The 16,158-nt window shown below is 35.1% G+C and overlaps 1 protein-coding gene and 1 pseudogene across 4 annotated transcripts in view; one reads left to right on the forward strand and one right to left on the reverse strand.

Annotated features, from left to right (window-relative positions):
* NRG3 (neuregulin 3) overlaps positions 1-16,158 on the forward strand; it is a 1,143,185-nt gene that overhangs the window by 129,993 nt on the left and 997,034 nt on the right. The gene's annotated exons all lie outside the window — the stretch shown is intronic.
* LOC129076298 (40S ribosomal protein S28-like) lies at positions 8,267-8,493 on the reverse strand (annotated as a pseudogene).

Below are 16,158 nucleotides of genomic sequence, written 5' to 3' on the forward strand. Positions count from 1 at the left end.
TAATAGAACAACTCTGAAGTTATACAGAGATAACATATCATCCTTATTTATGGACTTATCTTGGCTGGAATTCTCTTATTCAAAAATATCTATTATGATTCCCAAGTAATGAAAACAAAATCTTATTTTAAGTTAGGTTATTTTATATAATTAACGCAAGTAAAAGTGTTTTTCCTTTCATTATTATAAGCTGTTAGAAAACTGAAACTATGAACAATTTAATAATTACAAATAGTTTTCTAAAATAGAATTATTTTGTTTTTTGTAAAAATATTTACTTTTTAAATACATTTTCTCTCCTTCCCCCCTCTTTCCCCCCCCCCCCCCCCCCTCTCCCCGTTTCCAAGTCCTTCTATTGATTATATAGTTCATTCATCAGAACTCAAGGGTTTTATGTGGAAAGCATGTTGGTTTACAATTTAGAAGCACACTTTCATTTAAAGACATTTGGCTGTACAAGAGAGTGGAAGTTGCTGCGTGTCACCAAGGTCTGGTAGCTGTAAATGGGAACAAGTATGCACTACTCTTGAGAATAGATCCGCCCTCTTGCTTCTTTCCCATTTTTCACCACTGGGAAAAGTTAAAGAACATTGGCTAGGTCTCTTTCTCTCTCTCTCTCTCTCTCTCTCTCTCTCTCTGGCATGTGAGAAACATATATATAAATAGGTATAGTTTCAGGTAAACAAAGCACTCTCTTAAGCTCACAAAAATAAATTATTTCTACCAAAAATGGTTCTTTCCATTGTTATAATTTCTTTAATGCATATTTAAACAATAATTATTCTAGGTCTCTTTTCTAAAGCTGTGAATGAGATTGAATGGTTCTCTTTATCATCTCCTTCAGAGCTCTCTTGTCACCTCACCCTATTCTGCCTTCTCATTTCTTTTGGGGGTTCTCACTCCATTGTCGCAGCTGTGCTGTAATTTACTACAGGGATTCTCTGTATGACAGCAATTCCTATACTCTTAATATATCTGCAAATATGAGTCCTGCACAAGGGCCAAGTATATTAGAGATCTATGGTCAAAAGTTTAACCCCTGTTGAGGGACAGGAACCCATTCATATATTTAAGTCTCTGTGAACTTTGCAGTAAAGAACCCTGTCATTAATCTGTATTTTTCCCAATGAATTTATTAATCATAAAGCCCTTATATTATAATAGGTATTCATATTCTGAGGCCCTGGTATACACTTTAGGGAATGCCATGTTACCATTAGAAAAGCAATACTTTTGTCTTCACTTTGAAGAGGTAATCCAGACTGGAAATGAATGGTATAAGCACCCATGTTTTGTGATTAATATCTATCATTTTGTGCATTTTACAAAAGAAAGTTAAAAAAGACCTTAGCTATAATTTGGTCATTTGACCTACAAGGGTAGACAAAAATAAGTTTAAAATTGCATTGTGACATTCTTTTGAGTTAATAAAGCTATTGTAATAATCATAATCTGCGTGTCTTTTTCCATATGAACATCTGTAAACCTACTTTTGCCCTCCCCTGTATTTAGTGTTGCAACAAAAGAACATAGGAAAGGTGCAGTATGATATTGATATTCACAGCTGAGGAAACAGGTCTGGAGAGGGGATATTACTTGCCCACACAAGCACAGGTTAGATAAAAGTGGTTGAGACTGTGATTCAAATTCTCATTTTTCAATTCCAAATTTAGTGTCAAATCCACAAGATCAAGCCACTTCCATTGAAAGGGGAGCATACTTATAATGTTCTTGATCTACCCCACAGCTTTTGTAAATGATTTCATTTGTAATATTAATGTTTCTTTTTGTAAAAATAATACATGTTCCTTGTTCAACAAATAGAAATTATAGGGCCATACAATGAAGCCTATCGACCTGATTTTTTTTGTACATTAATGCAGTGAGCTATTGTGCCTCCCATTTTAATATAGTGTGAAGATTTTCCCAGCTCTGTTCTTATCCCTGTACAACACTTTTTTTTCATTTGGCTAATTTGCTATTGTTTCCTCAGTTTTGCTAATTTAAACTGTTTTAAGAAATGTAATTTCTGGTTCAAATGGTATTACCATTTCTAAGATTTTTGTTCTACATTGCCATGCCATACTGAACTCTTTAAAGCCCTATCAGTTTCTTTCTTATCAGTAATCTTTGAGGGATTTTATTTTTTTACAATTAAAAAAAGAAAAAAATAACTCTAAATTGTCCAGAATTCTGAGGTTATTTTCTCTCGTGTTTACAATTTAAAACAGTAATTTAACATGTGTTTTTATTCCTCTTGGGTGTCTTCATATTACATTCTCCTGTTTATGATTTTGAATTGCTATTATTATGATGTATAAAATAGTTATTTGAAGTTATATTTTTGATATTGTATTAAGCTTAAAGATATGGTTTATCAATTTTGCCAATTTATCTTCTCTTGCTTTCCAACCTGACATTTTAGTTCTTGAGTTTTTAATTTATTCTCTAAGTTAGATGATATAAGCCTTTAATTTTTTACCCTGAAGAAAGTATGTTTAATATTTTTGAGAGAATTTGCATATAAAAGAATAACTTTCTGTTGCCCTTATATATTGGCAATTAATCAAGAGCCTACTGGGTTTTTAAATCTTGGATCATAATTTTTTTTTCCTCAGAAGAATGGAGTATATTCAGCTCTATTGTTTTCTGGTAGCTGGTTGGTTTAAAAGTCAAATTTAAAGCCAGTACAGTTTAGTTTAGGTTTTTTTGAAGTTGCCCTTTTTTATATTTTGCATAGCTGTAGGATTTTTAAATCTTCGAAATGAAAGGTTAAGGCCCTGACTTTAATGTTTTTTCTTTTCTCTCATAAATTTGTTTTTGTGGTAGCTTTTGAGTCTTGCCCTGGAATATCAAATCTTTCTTTGCCTGAGGAAAATTATTTTCTATTATTTCTCTGATAACCATGCTTTATTTTTCTCTTTCTCAGATTTCTTTTCTGTCTGAATTTGGTCTCTTGAATATGTCTTCCATATGACCCAACCTCTCAACATTTTTATGTATTAACCATTCTGCACTGAGCTCAAGATGAATTCCTTCAGTTTTCTCATGCATTTGGTTCGTGATATTTAACTTGGCATCTTTAATTTCTCCCATTGTGCTTTTCATCTAACACAACGATTTCTTCTACTTGTTCACTTTTCACATTTCATAGTAACAATATGATTATGTAGTGAATTTTATATTATGTTATATGATGCAAGTGTATGAGATAAAGGAAGGTAACTACAATAGCACTTTCCTCCTATATTCTTACATTTCTTTTATAAACCAACTTGGAGAGACATTTCTTCTGTTCTCTTTAACAGTCCCTATTTCATATAATATCTTATCATAGGTTCATTGATCTTCCTCAGTTTGCTTACTTGGTTTTACTTATGTTATGGTCTGCTTACTCTGGAAAAAGAATCTACTGTATGTGACACCAATTCAGGAAGCCCTTGCGTTTAGCTCTTGTGCTGTTATAGCTGTCCAATTAGGGGGAGGCCTGGAGGGAGCCTGGCATTATGCATTCTGCTTCTTGTGACTCCCTATTGATGGAGATAGTTCTCTTCTGATAGAACTTGTGTGTTAGCTGCCCCTGAGCACTGGCTTCTGTCTTCCAGGTTAAGGATGACATGGAATATTAGCATGTTCTTTCAATTCCTTCCTGGGATTTTTTGTAGGTGGGAGGTGGCTGAGGATGGAGGAGGGAGACAGCCCACCTCCTTCCATAGGTTTCCCTGTTGCTTTTTGCTGTTCCAGTCTTATATGAGTCTTTGTAATATCTGACCATTCACTGATGCCTTATCTAGCTAGACCCAGGAGCTATGTTGATTTTACTATGGTGCTCTGAACTGGAAAACTTGCCCGATCTGCATGTGATCTATTATATTCACCTTTCAGAATTTTTCTTACTTTCCAAAGCATAATGACTGACTTGACTAAAGAGTATTTTGCTTTCAGATTTCTAGAATAAAAAAAGGGAATCTGTCTGAGTATTAACATAATGGGAAATTTTCAAAATGTCACACAGTGTTTAGCTTATTTGTCACAAAGAGATAATGTACCTTGTGGCCAGTAGGAACAGAATATTTGTGAGGGCATTCTGTCTATTGTTTAAAGCATTGGTGGCGCATCATAATATTTACACAAGGCATGAAAATTTTCCATTACGCATATCTGAAGTCTGCCATGTATTCCTTAACACTGTTGTCATTTAGCCAAATTCCTGGAGAGTGTTGGCAATATCATTGTTTGAAATGAGATAACTAAATGGCTTATGGATCTCTGTTTCCTCCTTTCATGTTATGTCACAATATAGTAAGTCAGAATATTATTACTTATTGAAGCATATGATTGATGAAAAATTAATAGCACCACAATATGATGTAATGATGCAAAATGCTGTATTCTGACCAGGATAAGATATATACATATTCCTGCCAATCAGTCATTATTTTATTTCATATATCCATGATGAATGCATATTTAGGAAATGAGAGGGTGCTTTCTGCTAATGTTTTTGATTATTTAGTGATAATGCTGAATTAAATGTGTTCACAGAGAAGAAAGGGAGAAGAATGAGATGGGTCAGGGGAAGGAGGAAGGGGAAGAACAAAAAGAGATGGGGAGAGGAAGGAGAGAAAGGGAGAAGGAAGACAGAATGTGATTACTGCGTGGGTGAGCCTGTGTATACAGAGTGTAATTTTCTAAGTCTGAATTTTCTACATCATCATTTTGGAACATTATCAAGTAGTGCAATGCTGTGAGTTAGTTGAAACTAATTCTGTGTACATCTAAAATGGTACCTAACATAAATGTTGTCTCATAGGCATGGTTTGAAACAAACATGTAACAAATAATTCATTGATAGTTACTCTTCCTTATCACATATTTAAATTCTTTAATAAATAAATTTTCTGTGAATTGACTAGATACAAGTTGCTCACCTTATGAATCTTTAAGAGAGTTTTAAATTCCCTCATTTTGCATAGTTACTGGCTTCATCTTCCTGTACTGTATCTGGCCAGCTTGCTCATCTGCTGAGACCTGCTGGGCTCCACAGTGCCTGTAGTGTACAGGCAGCCTCCTCATCCTGGCACTTGGGGTCTCCTGTGATGTGGTAGTCCTCTGCCCCTCTAGCACTGTGCCAGCCTACAGTCTGTTTGTATCTTGGGCTCCAGCTAAGCCAAGCCCCATTCTGTTTAGTATCTCACTCTGTGCTGTGCTTTTCTTCCTCCATGCCAGTGCAGGGTCACTATGCAAGGTCCTTCTCTTCCAGCAGTCTATGTGCAAACATTGTCTATATTTAAGCACTCAGCTCACATCTTTTCCTCCAAGAACAGTTACTGCTAAGACATCAGAATAGACCATCTCCCCTGAGAATTAGCTGAATCCTTTATCTCCATCTATAAGAGAGTGAAATGGTGAACTGTGTGTTTGGAGAGCTCTGAATTATGATTACTACATATCATTATGCCTTTTTGGTCTTTAGAATGACAACTAATATCTCTGATCCTCAGTTTCTTCATCTGTGAAATAAGAAGTGATAATATTATATGTTATAGCATTTGGTAGGATTAAGATTATATATGAATATACAGAGAACAAATTGATGGTTGCCAGATGGGAGAAGGGTTGGGGAGGAGGATGAAAAACGTGGAAGGGTTAAGTACAAGCTGAGAGTTACGAGCAGTCACAAGTGTGTAAAGTACAGCATAGGGAATATAGTCAATAATATTGTATTAACTATATGGTGTCAGATGGATACTAGACTTCCAGGGTGATCAATTCATAAAGTATATAAATGTCTAACCACTATGATATATACCTGAAACTAATATAATACTGTATGTCAATAGTAATTGAAAAATGAAAAAATTAAAGATTACATCTGAGTAATAGATAGCATAGTACCTGGACCATAATATGTGCAAAAGAAGCACAGTTCTATGATTTTTATTAAATGTTATTGTTATCTTCTATTGTATGATTTATTTGAACATAGTCTCTCCCTAACCTTGGGTTCTTTGAGGGTATAACCTGAGGTAGGATTGTCTTTGTGTCCTCAGAGAGCTCAGCACAGTTTCTAATATAAACCATGAGATCTGTCCAGAAGGTATTTAGCCATGTAATATGAAAAATAGAAACATTTATTAAAGAAAATACAATATATAAGGAACATTGTACATAGGACAGTGATTCCTTAGGCTCCTTGAAAGTAGGCACCTTGGGACCTCACACAGTTCTCCCAATCACCATCAGCTGCCCTGTTGTATTTTCCTGAAGATCACTGATGTCTGAAATCTCTTCCCTTTCAAAGGTGATTTTAGTTTTGGGGAAAAAGCAGAAGTTGCAGGGTGCCAAATCTGGGCCATAGAGGGGCTGAGTCACCTTGGTGATTTGATGTTTTGTCAAAAAATTCTACATGAGACATGATGCATGAGCAGGCACATTGTCATGATGAAGTTGTCAGTCATCAGTTGCCCATAGTTACACCTTCTGAATCATCAGAATAGTTTCCATGGAGGGATGTTCAAGCTTAATGCAAAATTTGATGCAGATTCATTGTTCTACTCATTCAGTCATTTTGAATGTGACAGCCACACAGTACACATGCTCACTCAATGATGTCTGCTGGCCCCCAGTGACTAGCACAGTGAAGTTGTCATTGTTCACACATGTGCATTCCAGTCCACCCTTCTTGGCTGTCAGGTTGCATTGATGTCATGCAAACTGTTCTCATTATATTAACAATCACTGGACTCTTTTTAGACAGACGTTGTATGCACCAAATTAGATCTTTATCTTTTTAATACTACAATTATAATATCAGACGAGATTGGGCGCGTTCAGGGTGGTATGACCATAGACTACAATTATAATATCATTGCAGCCCAGTTTCTTTCATCATATATGTCCTGAGTTGGACTGATAGGTTTGTTCATCTTAATTTATGATGGTGTATGACCCTTACTTCAACTGTCTCTTAGGTGGTAATGACTTCTGGCCTAATTTTCTGAAAAGACCAGCTGCACTTTGGAGCTCATTGCTCTTGGTAAGCTTGATACTTGTAAGGATTTTCAGTGTGATGATGGGCATGGTTTCCTTTGGCTGGGCTAAACAAGAAAGGTATAGGGAGTGTGTATAAGCCTGTGTCTGCTCATTATCAAACAGGTGGACTTTGAAGCTTATCCAGAGAGTATAAATGTTTACTGTTTATCCACTTTAACCAGATCTAATGTTGGATGGGTCTAGTTAGAGATGACTCTAGAAAATCTCTCATGGCTGTAAATCAGTTCTTTAAAATCTTGCCTCCCAATTGGTCATTCTGATTCTATGAACTTTGTGTTCTTCTGGTGTCTTCAGTTCTTCATACTCTGAACAGTGTGACTAAATGGACGTCTCATTGTTCTTTGAAGTCAACCTTATTGCCATTGATTCTGTGTGACTTGTCAGTATTGTGGAATCTTTTCTGAGTCTCAGTTTCATTACCTGGGAAAATAGTATTGGTACCGTCTAACTCTAGGGCTATTGTAAGGAATAAATGATACAAAAGGTGTTATGTGCTAGAACATGCATCATATATAAAGGACCCTACCCGATGGATGTTAATTATTGCTTCCATGCTTCCCCCCTTTTCTCATTCTGGGGCCATTTGAAAAACAAGCCTGCTCAAAAGGATAAATATAAATCTCAAATACTGCTAGCCTTTTTCATTTAAACATCTCTACTTTTTAAAAACCATAGCATGGTAAACTTTTTAAGATGAAGCACATTTTCAGATATCATGGATATTTACTACTTTAATGACTATTGACAGTGAAAAGGTTTCATTTATGAGAAGGAAAAAAACTTGTACCTTGCTTAAAACATGTATTTGTGAAGTTTCAAGGCTCAACTAACAAATTTCTTTTGTAAAAGAGAGTAGAACTTGAGGAAAATTGTGAAATATAAGTAGACCACTTCCCAGAACTTCCCCTAAAACAATCGAAAGAAATATATCAATGTTTTCAACTATGTAATTTTGAATATTTGGGATATTCTAAACTATTATTACTGGGGTTATTTTTGGAAATCAAAAGTTACACTTTAAATAGCAAAAAATACATGAATGTGATCTTTAAGATAAAAATTAATACCTTTAGAAATTGTGATAAGTTGTATTTTATTATATGTACATTGTATATTTATATACATTTTATTTTATTTTTTACATACAGTATAAATGTTTTATCAACAGTTGACTATTATCTCCATGGGCCATGTGGTCCACCCAGACATCCTAGAGCCAGACACAAATGCATTGCAGCCTCTGAGACTCTTCCTCAGATTCCAGTAGGCTGAGCATATTGCCCTCCTGTGTGGGGTCTTTCATGTTTCAGATGGTGGAGTGCTCACATCTACCATGAATTCCATGTGCCCCTGTGTGCACTGTCCCTGGGAGCCATTCCTGCCCAGCACCTTGGTGACTTTGGCTGGCTTGATAGGTTGCACATGACTCAGGTCCATGATGGCAGCATAAGGCAATTGGGCAGAAAGTTGTTCACATGCATTTAATTAATTAATTAATTGAATGGGTAATTAATTTTTTGTTTATATGAATTTTAAAACACAGGTCTAATTTTGAGAGCACTAGTAATTCTGGGTTAAAATTTTCTGAGATTGGTCCATCACTACGAATTTTAATCAACTGTATGCCTAGATTTTCTGAAAATTCTGGAAATAAGTGCTTGCATTTTAAAAACCTTGACACTTTGTCAAGTGGGTAGTTAAAATTAATACCACATAGTTAGGATAATGGCAGGGTATTTTATTATATTAAAATGAAAATTTATTGTTTGAGAAACAATTTTCCCCTTGGAGAGGTCAGGGCATTTTATAAAAGTGTACAAGTTTTTAATGAGACTACATAGACCTCTTATGTTTTTCTCTTTGGGAATCATAACACAATTTGAGGCAATGAGTTCTTAATTAGCAAATAGATTCATATGTGCTCGTATAAAATAAATTTCATTTATGCCTTTAACAACTAGCAGACTAGAATAAAATTGTATGACTATGGTTTTGCTTGAAAATAGTGGTGGTTAAGATTAATAAAGGCTTCATCCATGTCTTGAGCTACTTATATTGCAACTCATTATTTCTAAATAACACAAATGCACATGAGTCCAGTTTAGTGGGGAGCAGATTCATTGAAAGGACAAATTTAGACAGTGACACTTGCTTTGGTTAAGCAGTTTCAGATGCTTTAGTCATGTGATCCTTTTCTAGACAGTATTAACTTCCTTGCCAATATCTATTCTAAATCTGTGTTTTTGGGAACATAATCATGCCTAACCCATTAGTGATACTATCTAAATTTACCAGCTTGAACACTGATTAGGAAGATGATAATAAAAAATCAAATTTCTCTTTACCTGTGTTGAACTAAGTACATTTTTGTTTGTGTTTTACTAAGTATTTATAACACTTTGGAATGTAGTTTACCTGCAAAAATACACCTATTTCCACTCATCAGTAAATTTTATGTAACAAGGGAAAAAGTTTTCATACATATTTTTCTATTTGATCTTCTCCCAAGTCTTATGAAATAGTCATCTGTATCCCCATTGGAACAGAAAACAACTGTGATATTTATTAAAATTAAGGGCAGAGGGCAAATGTACAGCTTCAATTTTTCTTCTATAGGCTACAGAATGTCATTGAGGAATTGTACATCATGGGGTGATATGGTCAAGGTTGTAGATCGTATACTTCTGGGAGAAGTATAAATGGTCAATTTATGAGATCAAAGACCAGAAGCAGAGACCAGTCATCCCTGGCCTCACCTTGCTATCGTGGCCCATATCCCATGCATCAGGAAAGCTGTCAGCTATGATTTTAACACATATCAACCAACCAGTTACTTATCAAAATCACTGTTTCTACCTCCTTGATCTCAGCCTTTATAAATAAAAAACAAAAAAAATGTAAAGCATTTATTTCCATGAACAAGAATGAGCATTAGGATACTAGATAAAAAGGAATGCAGTCTTCTGTCAAGTGAGATCAAGATTCTTAAGTTGCTGACTTGGAAACCTACTAAAATGGGAAGATTTGCTGTGTTGTCCAGATGTTAAGTCTCTTTACCTGATACTTCAGTAGGCTTTTCAAAAAGTCCTTCCTACTGGGCCAGCTTTTTTAATTGCTTTTGATAGCCAAGCTGGTGTTTCAGATAGCGTGTGTGCCTCTTCTGTTTATCCAGGGACTTTCCCATGAAGTGTGAGAGATCAGCGGTATTATTCTCAAGAACTTTAGGTCTTGCAGGATCTTGTTTAGCATGTTTTACAACTGCAGAGCTTCCTAACTGGTCTCCCTGCTTCTATCCTTGCTTTTTCTATCCTAAACACAGCAATGTGGATCTTTTAACATATTATGCCTCTGCTCTGATCCAACCTTACCATAGTCCTTCCAGTGGCTCTAGTGGCTCTACATGATCTAGTTATTTTCCTTACTTCCTGCCCTTTTTCCACTTGCTTACTAACCTCAGGGGCTCCATCTGCTTTGTTCTTTTTGAATATGCCAGTAATGCCCTCACCTCCAGTCTCTGCCCTGGCTATTTCTTCTGCTTGAAATAGTCTGATTTGGTATCAAAAAAGTAAGGATCCTCACTTCCTCAAATCTCTAATGAAATGTCTTCTTAATGAGAAGTGAGCATACTATTTAAACTTCAGTCTATCAACTCCCCTACTTCCGTTTTTTCTTACACTGATTTACTTGATTTTATAGTTCTAATCACCTTCTGATAAACTATGCAGTTTACTTATTTGTTTTATGTATTGTCTTTTTGTCTTCCTCTCCCCATTATAATATGAAATTCATAAGGAGAGGGATTTTTACCCACTTGATATGAATCAGTATATCAATGATGATGTATTTTGAGCACCTAGAACAGTATGTGGTTAGAGTATATTCTCAAAAATTATTTGCGGAATGAACAAATACATGGAATGTTGAAGAAAGGGGAGAAGAGAGATAACTAGACATATATTGTTCAAAGAACTATGTGAACATGCAGGATGGCTTTTAAAATGTGAAATTTGAAATAACTCTTCTACCTATTTTTAGTTAATTCTAAGATTGGGGATAACACTTTTACATCATCCATAAAAAGTAATGTGCTTTAGCTCAGGCAGTCTGAGTCTCCTTGGTTATCAGTTCAGGTGGAATATTTTCCTGTATACTTTTCTGTTTATTTTCCATAATGAAAAAGACAAGGGTCAATCAGAAATTGTCAGATTTCTTTATTAATTCACATTGACATTATCTGTGATAGGTATACAGTCGACCTTTGAAAAACTTGAGTTTGAACTGCCCAGGTCCACTTATACACAGATATTTTTTTCAATAAATATACAGTAATTCCTCCATATCCTTGAGTTTTACATCACTGTATTCAACTAACTATGGATCAAAAATAGTACTGTCTGTTCCTGGATGGGAATCTGCAAATGAGGAGGGCTTGCTGTATTCATTCTACTTCAGTTAATATAAGGGACTTGAGCATCTGCAGATTTTGATACTTGCTGGAGTGTATGTGTACCGGAACCTATCCCCTGCAGGTACTGAGAGACTATAGATAAATTTACAGGGAGTATAAAGTTACATGCAGATTTTTGACACTACAGGAGTCAGCGCCCCTAACTCCATAGTTGTCCAAAGGTCAAATGTAATTGGTAAGAAGAGAGTCATAAGTACAAATAGAAAAATTGATGATTTCTCCATCAGAGAGAGTATTATAGAATACCATAAAATAAATACAAGCAAATCATTAAATAATTAATATTTGCAGCCTGACAACCTCTTCAGTAGGTTCTTTTCTATAATCATTCTAGAGTAAAAGATGAATAAAATAAAAAGTATTATTAAAATAGAAAAATTATTTACCAAAACTCCCAAAGTGAATATACAGGGATGAGCAAAAGTAGGTTAAATTATCAGCCTTCATTACCTAAAGGGTAAATCATAAGCAAGGATATGAAATATAATAATGATACAATTATTAATAACACAAGAATAAACTCAGTGTTTCCTGTACTCACAACTATAAACCTACTTTTGCCCACTCCTGTATTTACTTAACCACCTGTAGCAAGCAGTAACAGTCAAGTATGAAACTTGGTTAATAAGCAACTTGAAAGAAAATCCAGAATCAATACAATATATTGCAATATGAAAATTTCTGTTGCAAAATTACTCAAATTGATTTTTGTTCTACCAGAACAAATGCATTCTGTTTTCTCCTCTTTTAAAATATTTTCAATTTGTGAGTTTGTTTAGATTTTTAATATAATACCCTGGTAAGTGTTATATAGAAAGTCCAAGCTAAAACCAAAACATTATTATGTATTCCACTGTCTCTCTTTTTTTCCTGCTCTGCATCGCAAAACAATTTTCCTTGAACAAATTCCTGTTACAATGAAAACAAAGGTCATGTTCTAAAAACATATTTACGCTACTGTTTAAAGAAAGTTTCTATGACTGTCCTTTAGATTCATACACTTAAAAAAGGAAGGGATAACAGAAAAGCAAAAGAAGAACAAAAAGGAAAAGGAGGAAAAAAACAATGAATAAAGAAGGAGCAGGGAGGACAGGGGAAGATAAAGGAATGTGTGTGTTGCTCTGAAGTGCCCCATTTTCTACACATAATATAGTTAATGACTCTTTGGCCTTGCTTTCTAAGCTCAGAAAACCTAAATGTTCTCTTCTTGTATTAATATATTTCTGATCTCACAAAAATTCTATTATCTAAGTTAAGAGGTAAAGAGGAAAATACATTTCCAATTCTTAAAATATTAAGCTGATCAGTTATTTCATATCGTTATATCTGTATTCATATATATGCATGCAGATGCTGTTGAGTAGATTTTGGTTTGGGACCTAATGAAGTTCCCTCTTCTGGTTTTAGGAGGAATTTATGAAAACAACATTGGGATGCCATTAGTAATTTAGACAATTATTTTCCTTTATTTGGAGCACTTTGAAATACCTTTTCATAAAATTGCACATATACAATGTTTGCAAACTTAAAAATTTCATTTTGGGTGAACCAACTTATCTTTCAATATTTCCAAACTATATTTTCCTCTCACTGCATCATTTTAGTAGAAGAAAACATTTGTTATTATATAAAATAAGGAAAATTGTGACTAACAAGACTTCATATCAACCTCCAAATTATGTCTACAGTTGCCATATACATTTTTGTCATTGCATCTGTGGATAAACTGTTACTCCAGGGACCTCATTACCTCAGGCCTGGCACAGCTCAAGTGCCTCCAGAAAGCCAAATTGCCTTGTCTTTGTGTCTACAGAGGGTTCCTGCCCTTCTTCAATATTTGTCTCACCTTTCAATTCCTGTCTTATTCAACCTTAATGAATCCTGCTACCTTTGTATACACCCACTCTCCATACCTGTGGAGGTTGGGAAAATTAAATGTGGCATACAAATATAAGTGTTTATTTAAAGACAGGACAAATGCAATTCAGTGCCTGTGTAGTTTTTCTAGTAAGCATGTGCTCTTTTCAGCTAGGTAGAATGTGTATGCCTCTAGCTTATGCTTCTTTTATGGAGACATGTGGATTGCATCTCTGACTCATCAGACTTTGGGGGCTTTCTGCACCTTTGAGTCATATCATTTGAGTATGTTTTTAAAGATACAGCCTCCTTTGCACCCTAAGTCAGAATGAAAAAGACCTTCTTTCTTCACTGTCCCACATAGGCAACATGGCGAGAAGGTTGTGTTTCCAGATATTTCTAATACATGTGCTAAGTACCCAAGGTATTTATCACTTAAAATACATAATTAAGTAGAGAGAGTCAGATCTGGGACATTTGGAAAGTGATTACAGCAAAGCCCAGGTTGAGAGTTAAGATAATTTTAGCATGAGAAAAAAAAGTCATGACATGGAATCCTGATGGCAGGAGGAACCTTCCAAGTCACCTGACTCAGCAGAGTACTAAGGGAAATGAGGCCACAAACAAAGCAACATAAATAATTGTTCTTCTTATTTGTAATGTTTCCCATTAAAGAAAAACATATCCCATGCCCACAGTATGGCTCTTCATCATCCCAGACCCTTAAGAGATATTTGGGGGGAATTTAAACCTATATTTCAAACTTGAGCCACTCAATTGCCTGTGACTATCTTTGGACCTAAGAAATCAGCAACCTTTCTATGGACCTGAGGGTCCACACTTTTCAGCTGTATACATCTTTGCTGGCTTTGGTTTGCACATTTTGATGACAGTGTTTCCTCCATAAAATGTCACATAGTGAAATGGTCAGAGTAGTCATGTAACACGCTATTATTATCTACCTCCTAAAATCTTTGTATTTCTCCCAAGTTGGGAGAGAAGAAGGGTCACTATTGAATTCTGTGGAAATCCTACTCAAGTGGTAAAGAAGGTATTTAGAAATATCAGGGTGAATTCCAGTGATGAATATTGTGGTATCTGTTATTACTTTCTGTATAGTTGTATATGGTGCAAATAGTATGTGAATTGGTATAAGTGACTGCCATGACATCCTACCTTTAATTAGGAGCAAACTGGACTTATCATATGTTTTTTTCCTCTCACTTCAAAGCCAGACCAAAAGGCCTTGCTTGTTTTCTCAGCAAAGCCAATTGGAATGGAGGCCTTTGATGTTCTGAGCGTGTGCTAAACACTTTCCCCATAATTATGCTGCATATAGTTTTAGTATCCTCATTTTATAAATTAAAGCTAGAAGTTTAGAGAATGAGGAACTTATGTTTGGAAATATTAAGGGATGAATTCAAATACAAGTCTTGAGTGTTTTCCTATGTCTTTACACTGACAACTTTCCACTCTGATTAAATGCTATCAGGACCGTCCAATACAAAATAGTGAAAAGAACCTCATTCTTAAAGTCAGATAATGTGAGTCAAATTCTTAACTCCAGTGTCTTCCCTCCCACCCCCAGAGAGGTCAATGACATCTTAAATATGGTATCCATCATTACCTTGCTTTCCTATCAGGTGTCCCTAAACAATATGACAACTATCTTGTGTAGGAAGGCTTCATTCTATATTATCATCAACAATGAAGAACTCTGACACTCTATCTGCTCCCTTTATTTCTTTTTTCATAGAAATATAATTTAATACAGTATTCTATTATTTTTATATGTACAGCATAATACTCTGATTCCCTTGTATCTCTAGTAGTTCAATTAGAACAATATTTTCTCCAAGGTCTCCAGGGAACCACATAGTCACCATGCTGTTTTAAATCCTGTTTTGTACATTTTGGAAAATAGACTTAATTTCATCCTACATATTAGGTGTGCAATCATTTTGGATATTCTGATAGTTATCAAAGTTCTCCACCATCAGGGATAGGCAGTAGAGGACAGGGGTTATGCAGATTGGAAGATCTTTTTGGATATGTTGCTGAATATTTGTGAACCAAAGTATCTTTGTTTAATTAGTGGTGATGACAATCTTGAAATGCCAGTTTTTTGGAATGGTATTAATAAGTAAGTGGTAACCCATGCTATTATACAACTGTTAGTAAAAATCTTCCAAATTTTACCATTCTGGCTCCAGAAACATAGAGATGGACATACATGCCAACTTTGATCCTAACATTTCTATTAAATAGTCAAAGGGGCTCTTCTGCACACAAAGCTGACAATTCTGATGTTTTTATGCTCTAAATAATTTGAAACAATATATGAGTTTGGCCTCACTGAACCACATTGAAACATTTCAGAAATGGCTCTTTCATAAAATCCTCAGTTCCTTTTTTACTCCTTTCCACTAGCTACCTGTGGAAAAGAACAGTTCCAAAGTTATTTTACCTGCTTTTTTCTCTCCCAGAACTGTACAGTAAATGCATTAGTTGTTCGTTCTTTAAAGAAAAATGTTGAGTGCTTAGTAATGCCAGACTTTGTAAATGTGTGCTTGGGAGAGAAGGAAAGCAATGATGTTATCTAATTACATTTTAAAAGGTGATTTGGGTTGCTTTGTGGAAAATAATGAGTGTATGGTGGGAGTGGTGATATGTGGGGGCAAGTGAAATTGTGCTTAGTTAAGAAGGAATCATAATAGTCCCAGAAACAAATTTGAGATATAATTTGAAGAGAAAAGAAATAGGTAATGCTAGTGAGT

This window comes from Pteronotus mesoamericanus, unplaced genomic scaffold (genome assembly GCF_021234165.1).
Source record: "Pteronotus mesoamericanus isolate MK-2021 breed Mesoamerican mustached bat unplaced genomic scaffold, CSHL_Meso_final contig_59, whole genome shotgun sequence".
In the NCBI taxonomy this organism is placed as follows: domain Eukaryota; kingdom Metazoa; phylum Chordata; class Mammalia; order Chiroptera; family Mormoopidae; genus Pteronotus; species Pteronotus mesoamericanus.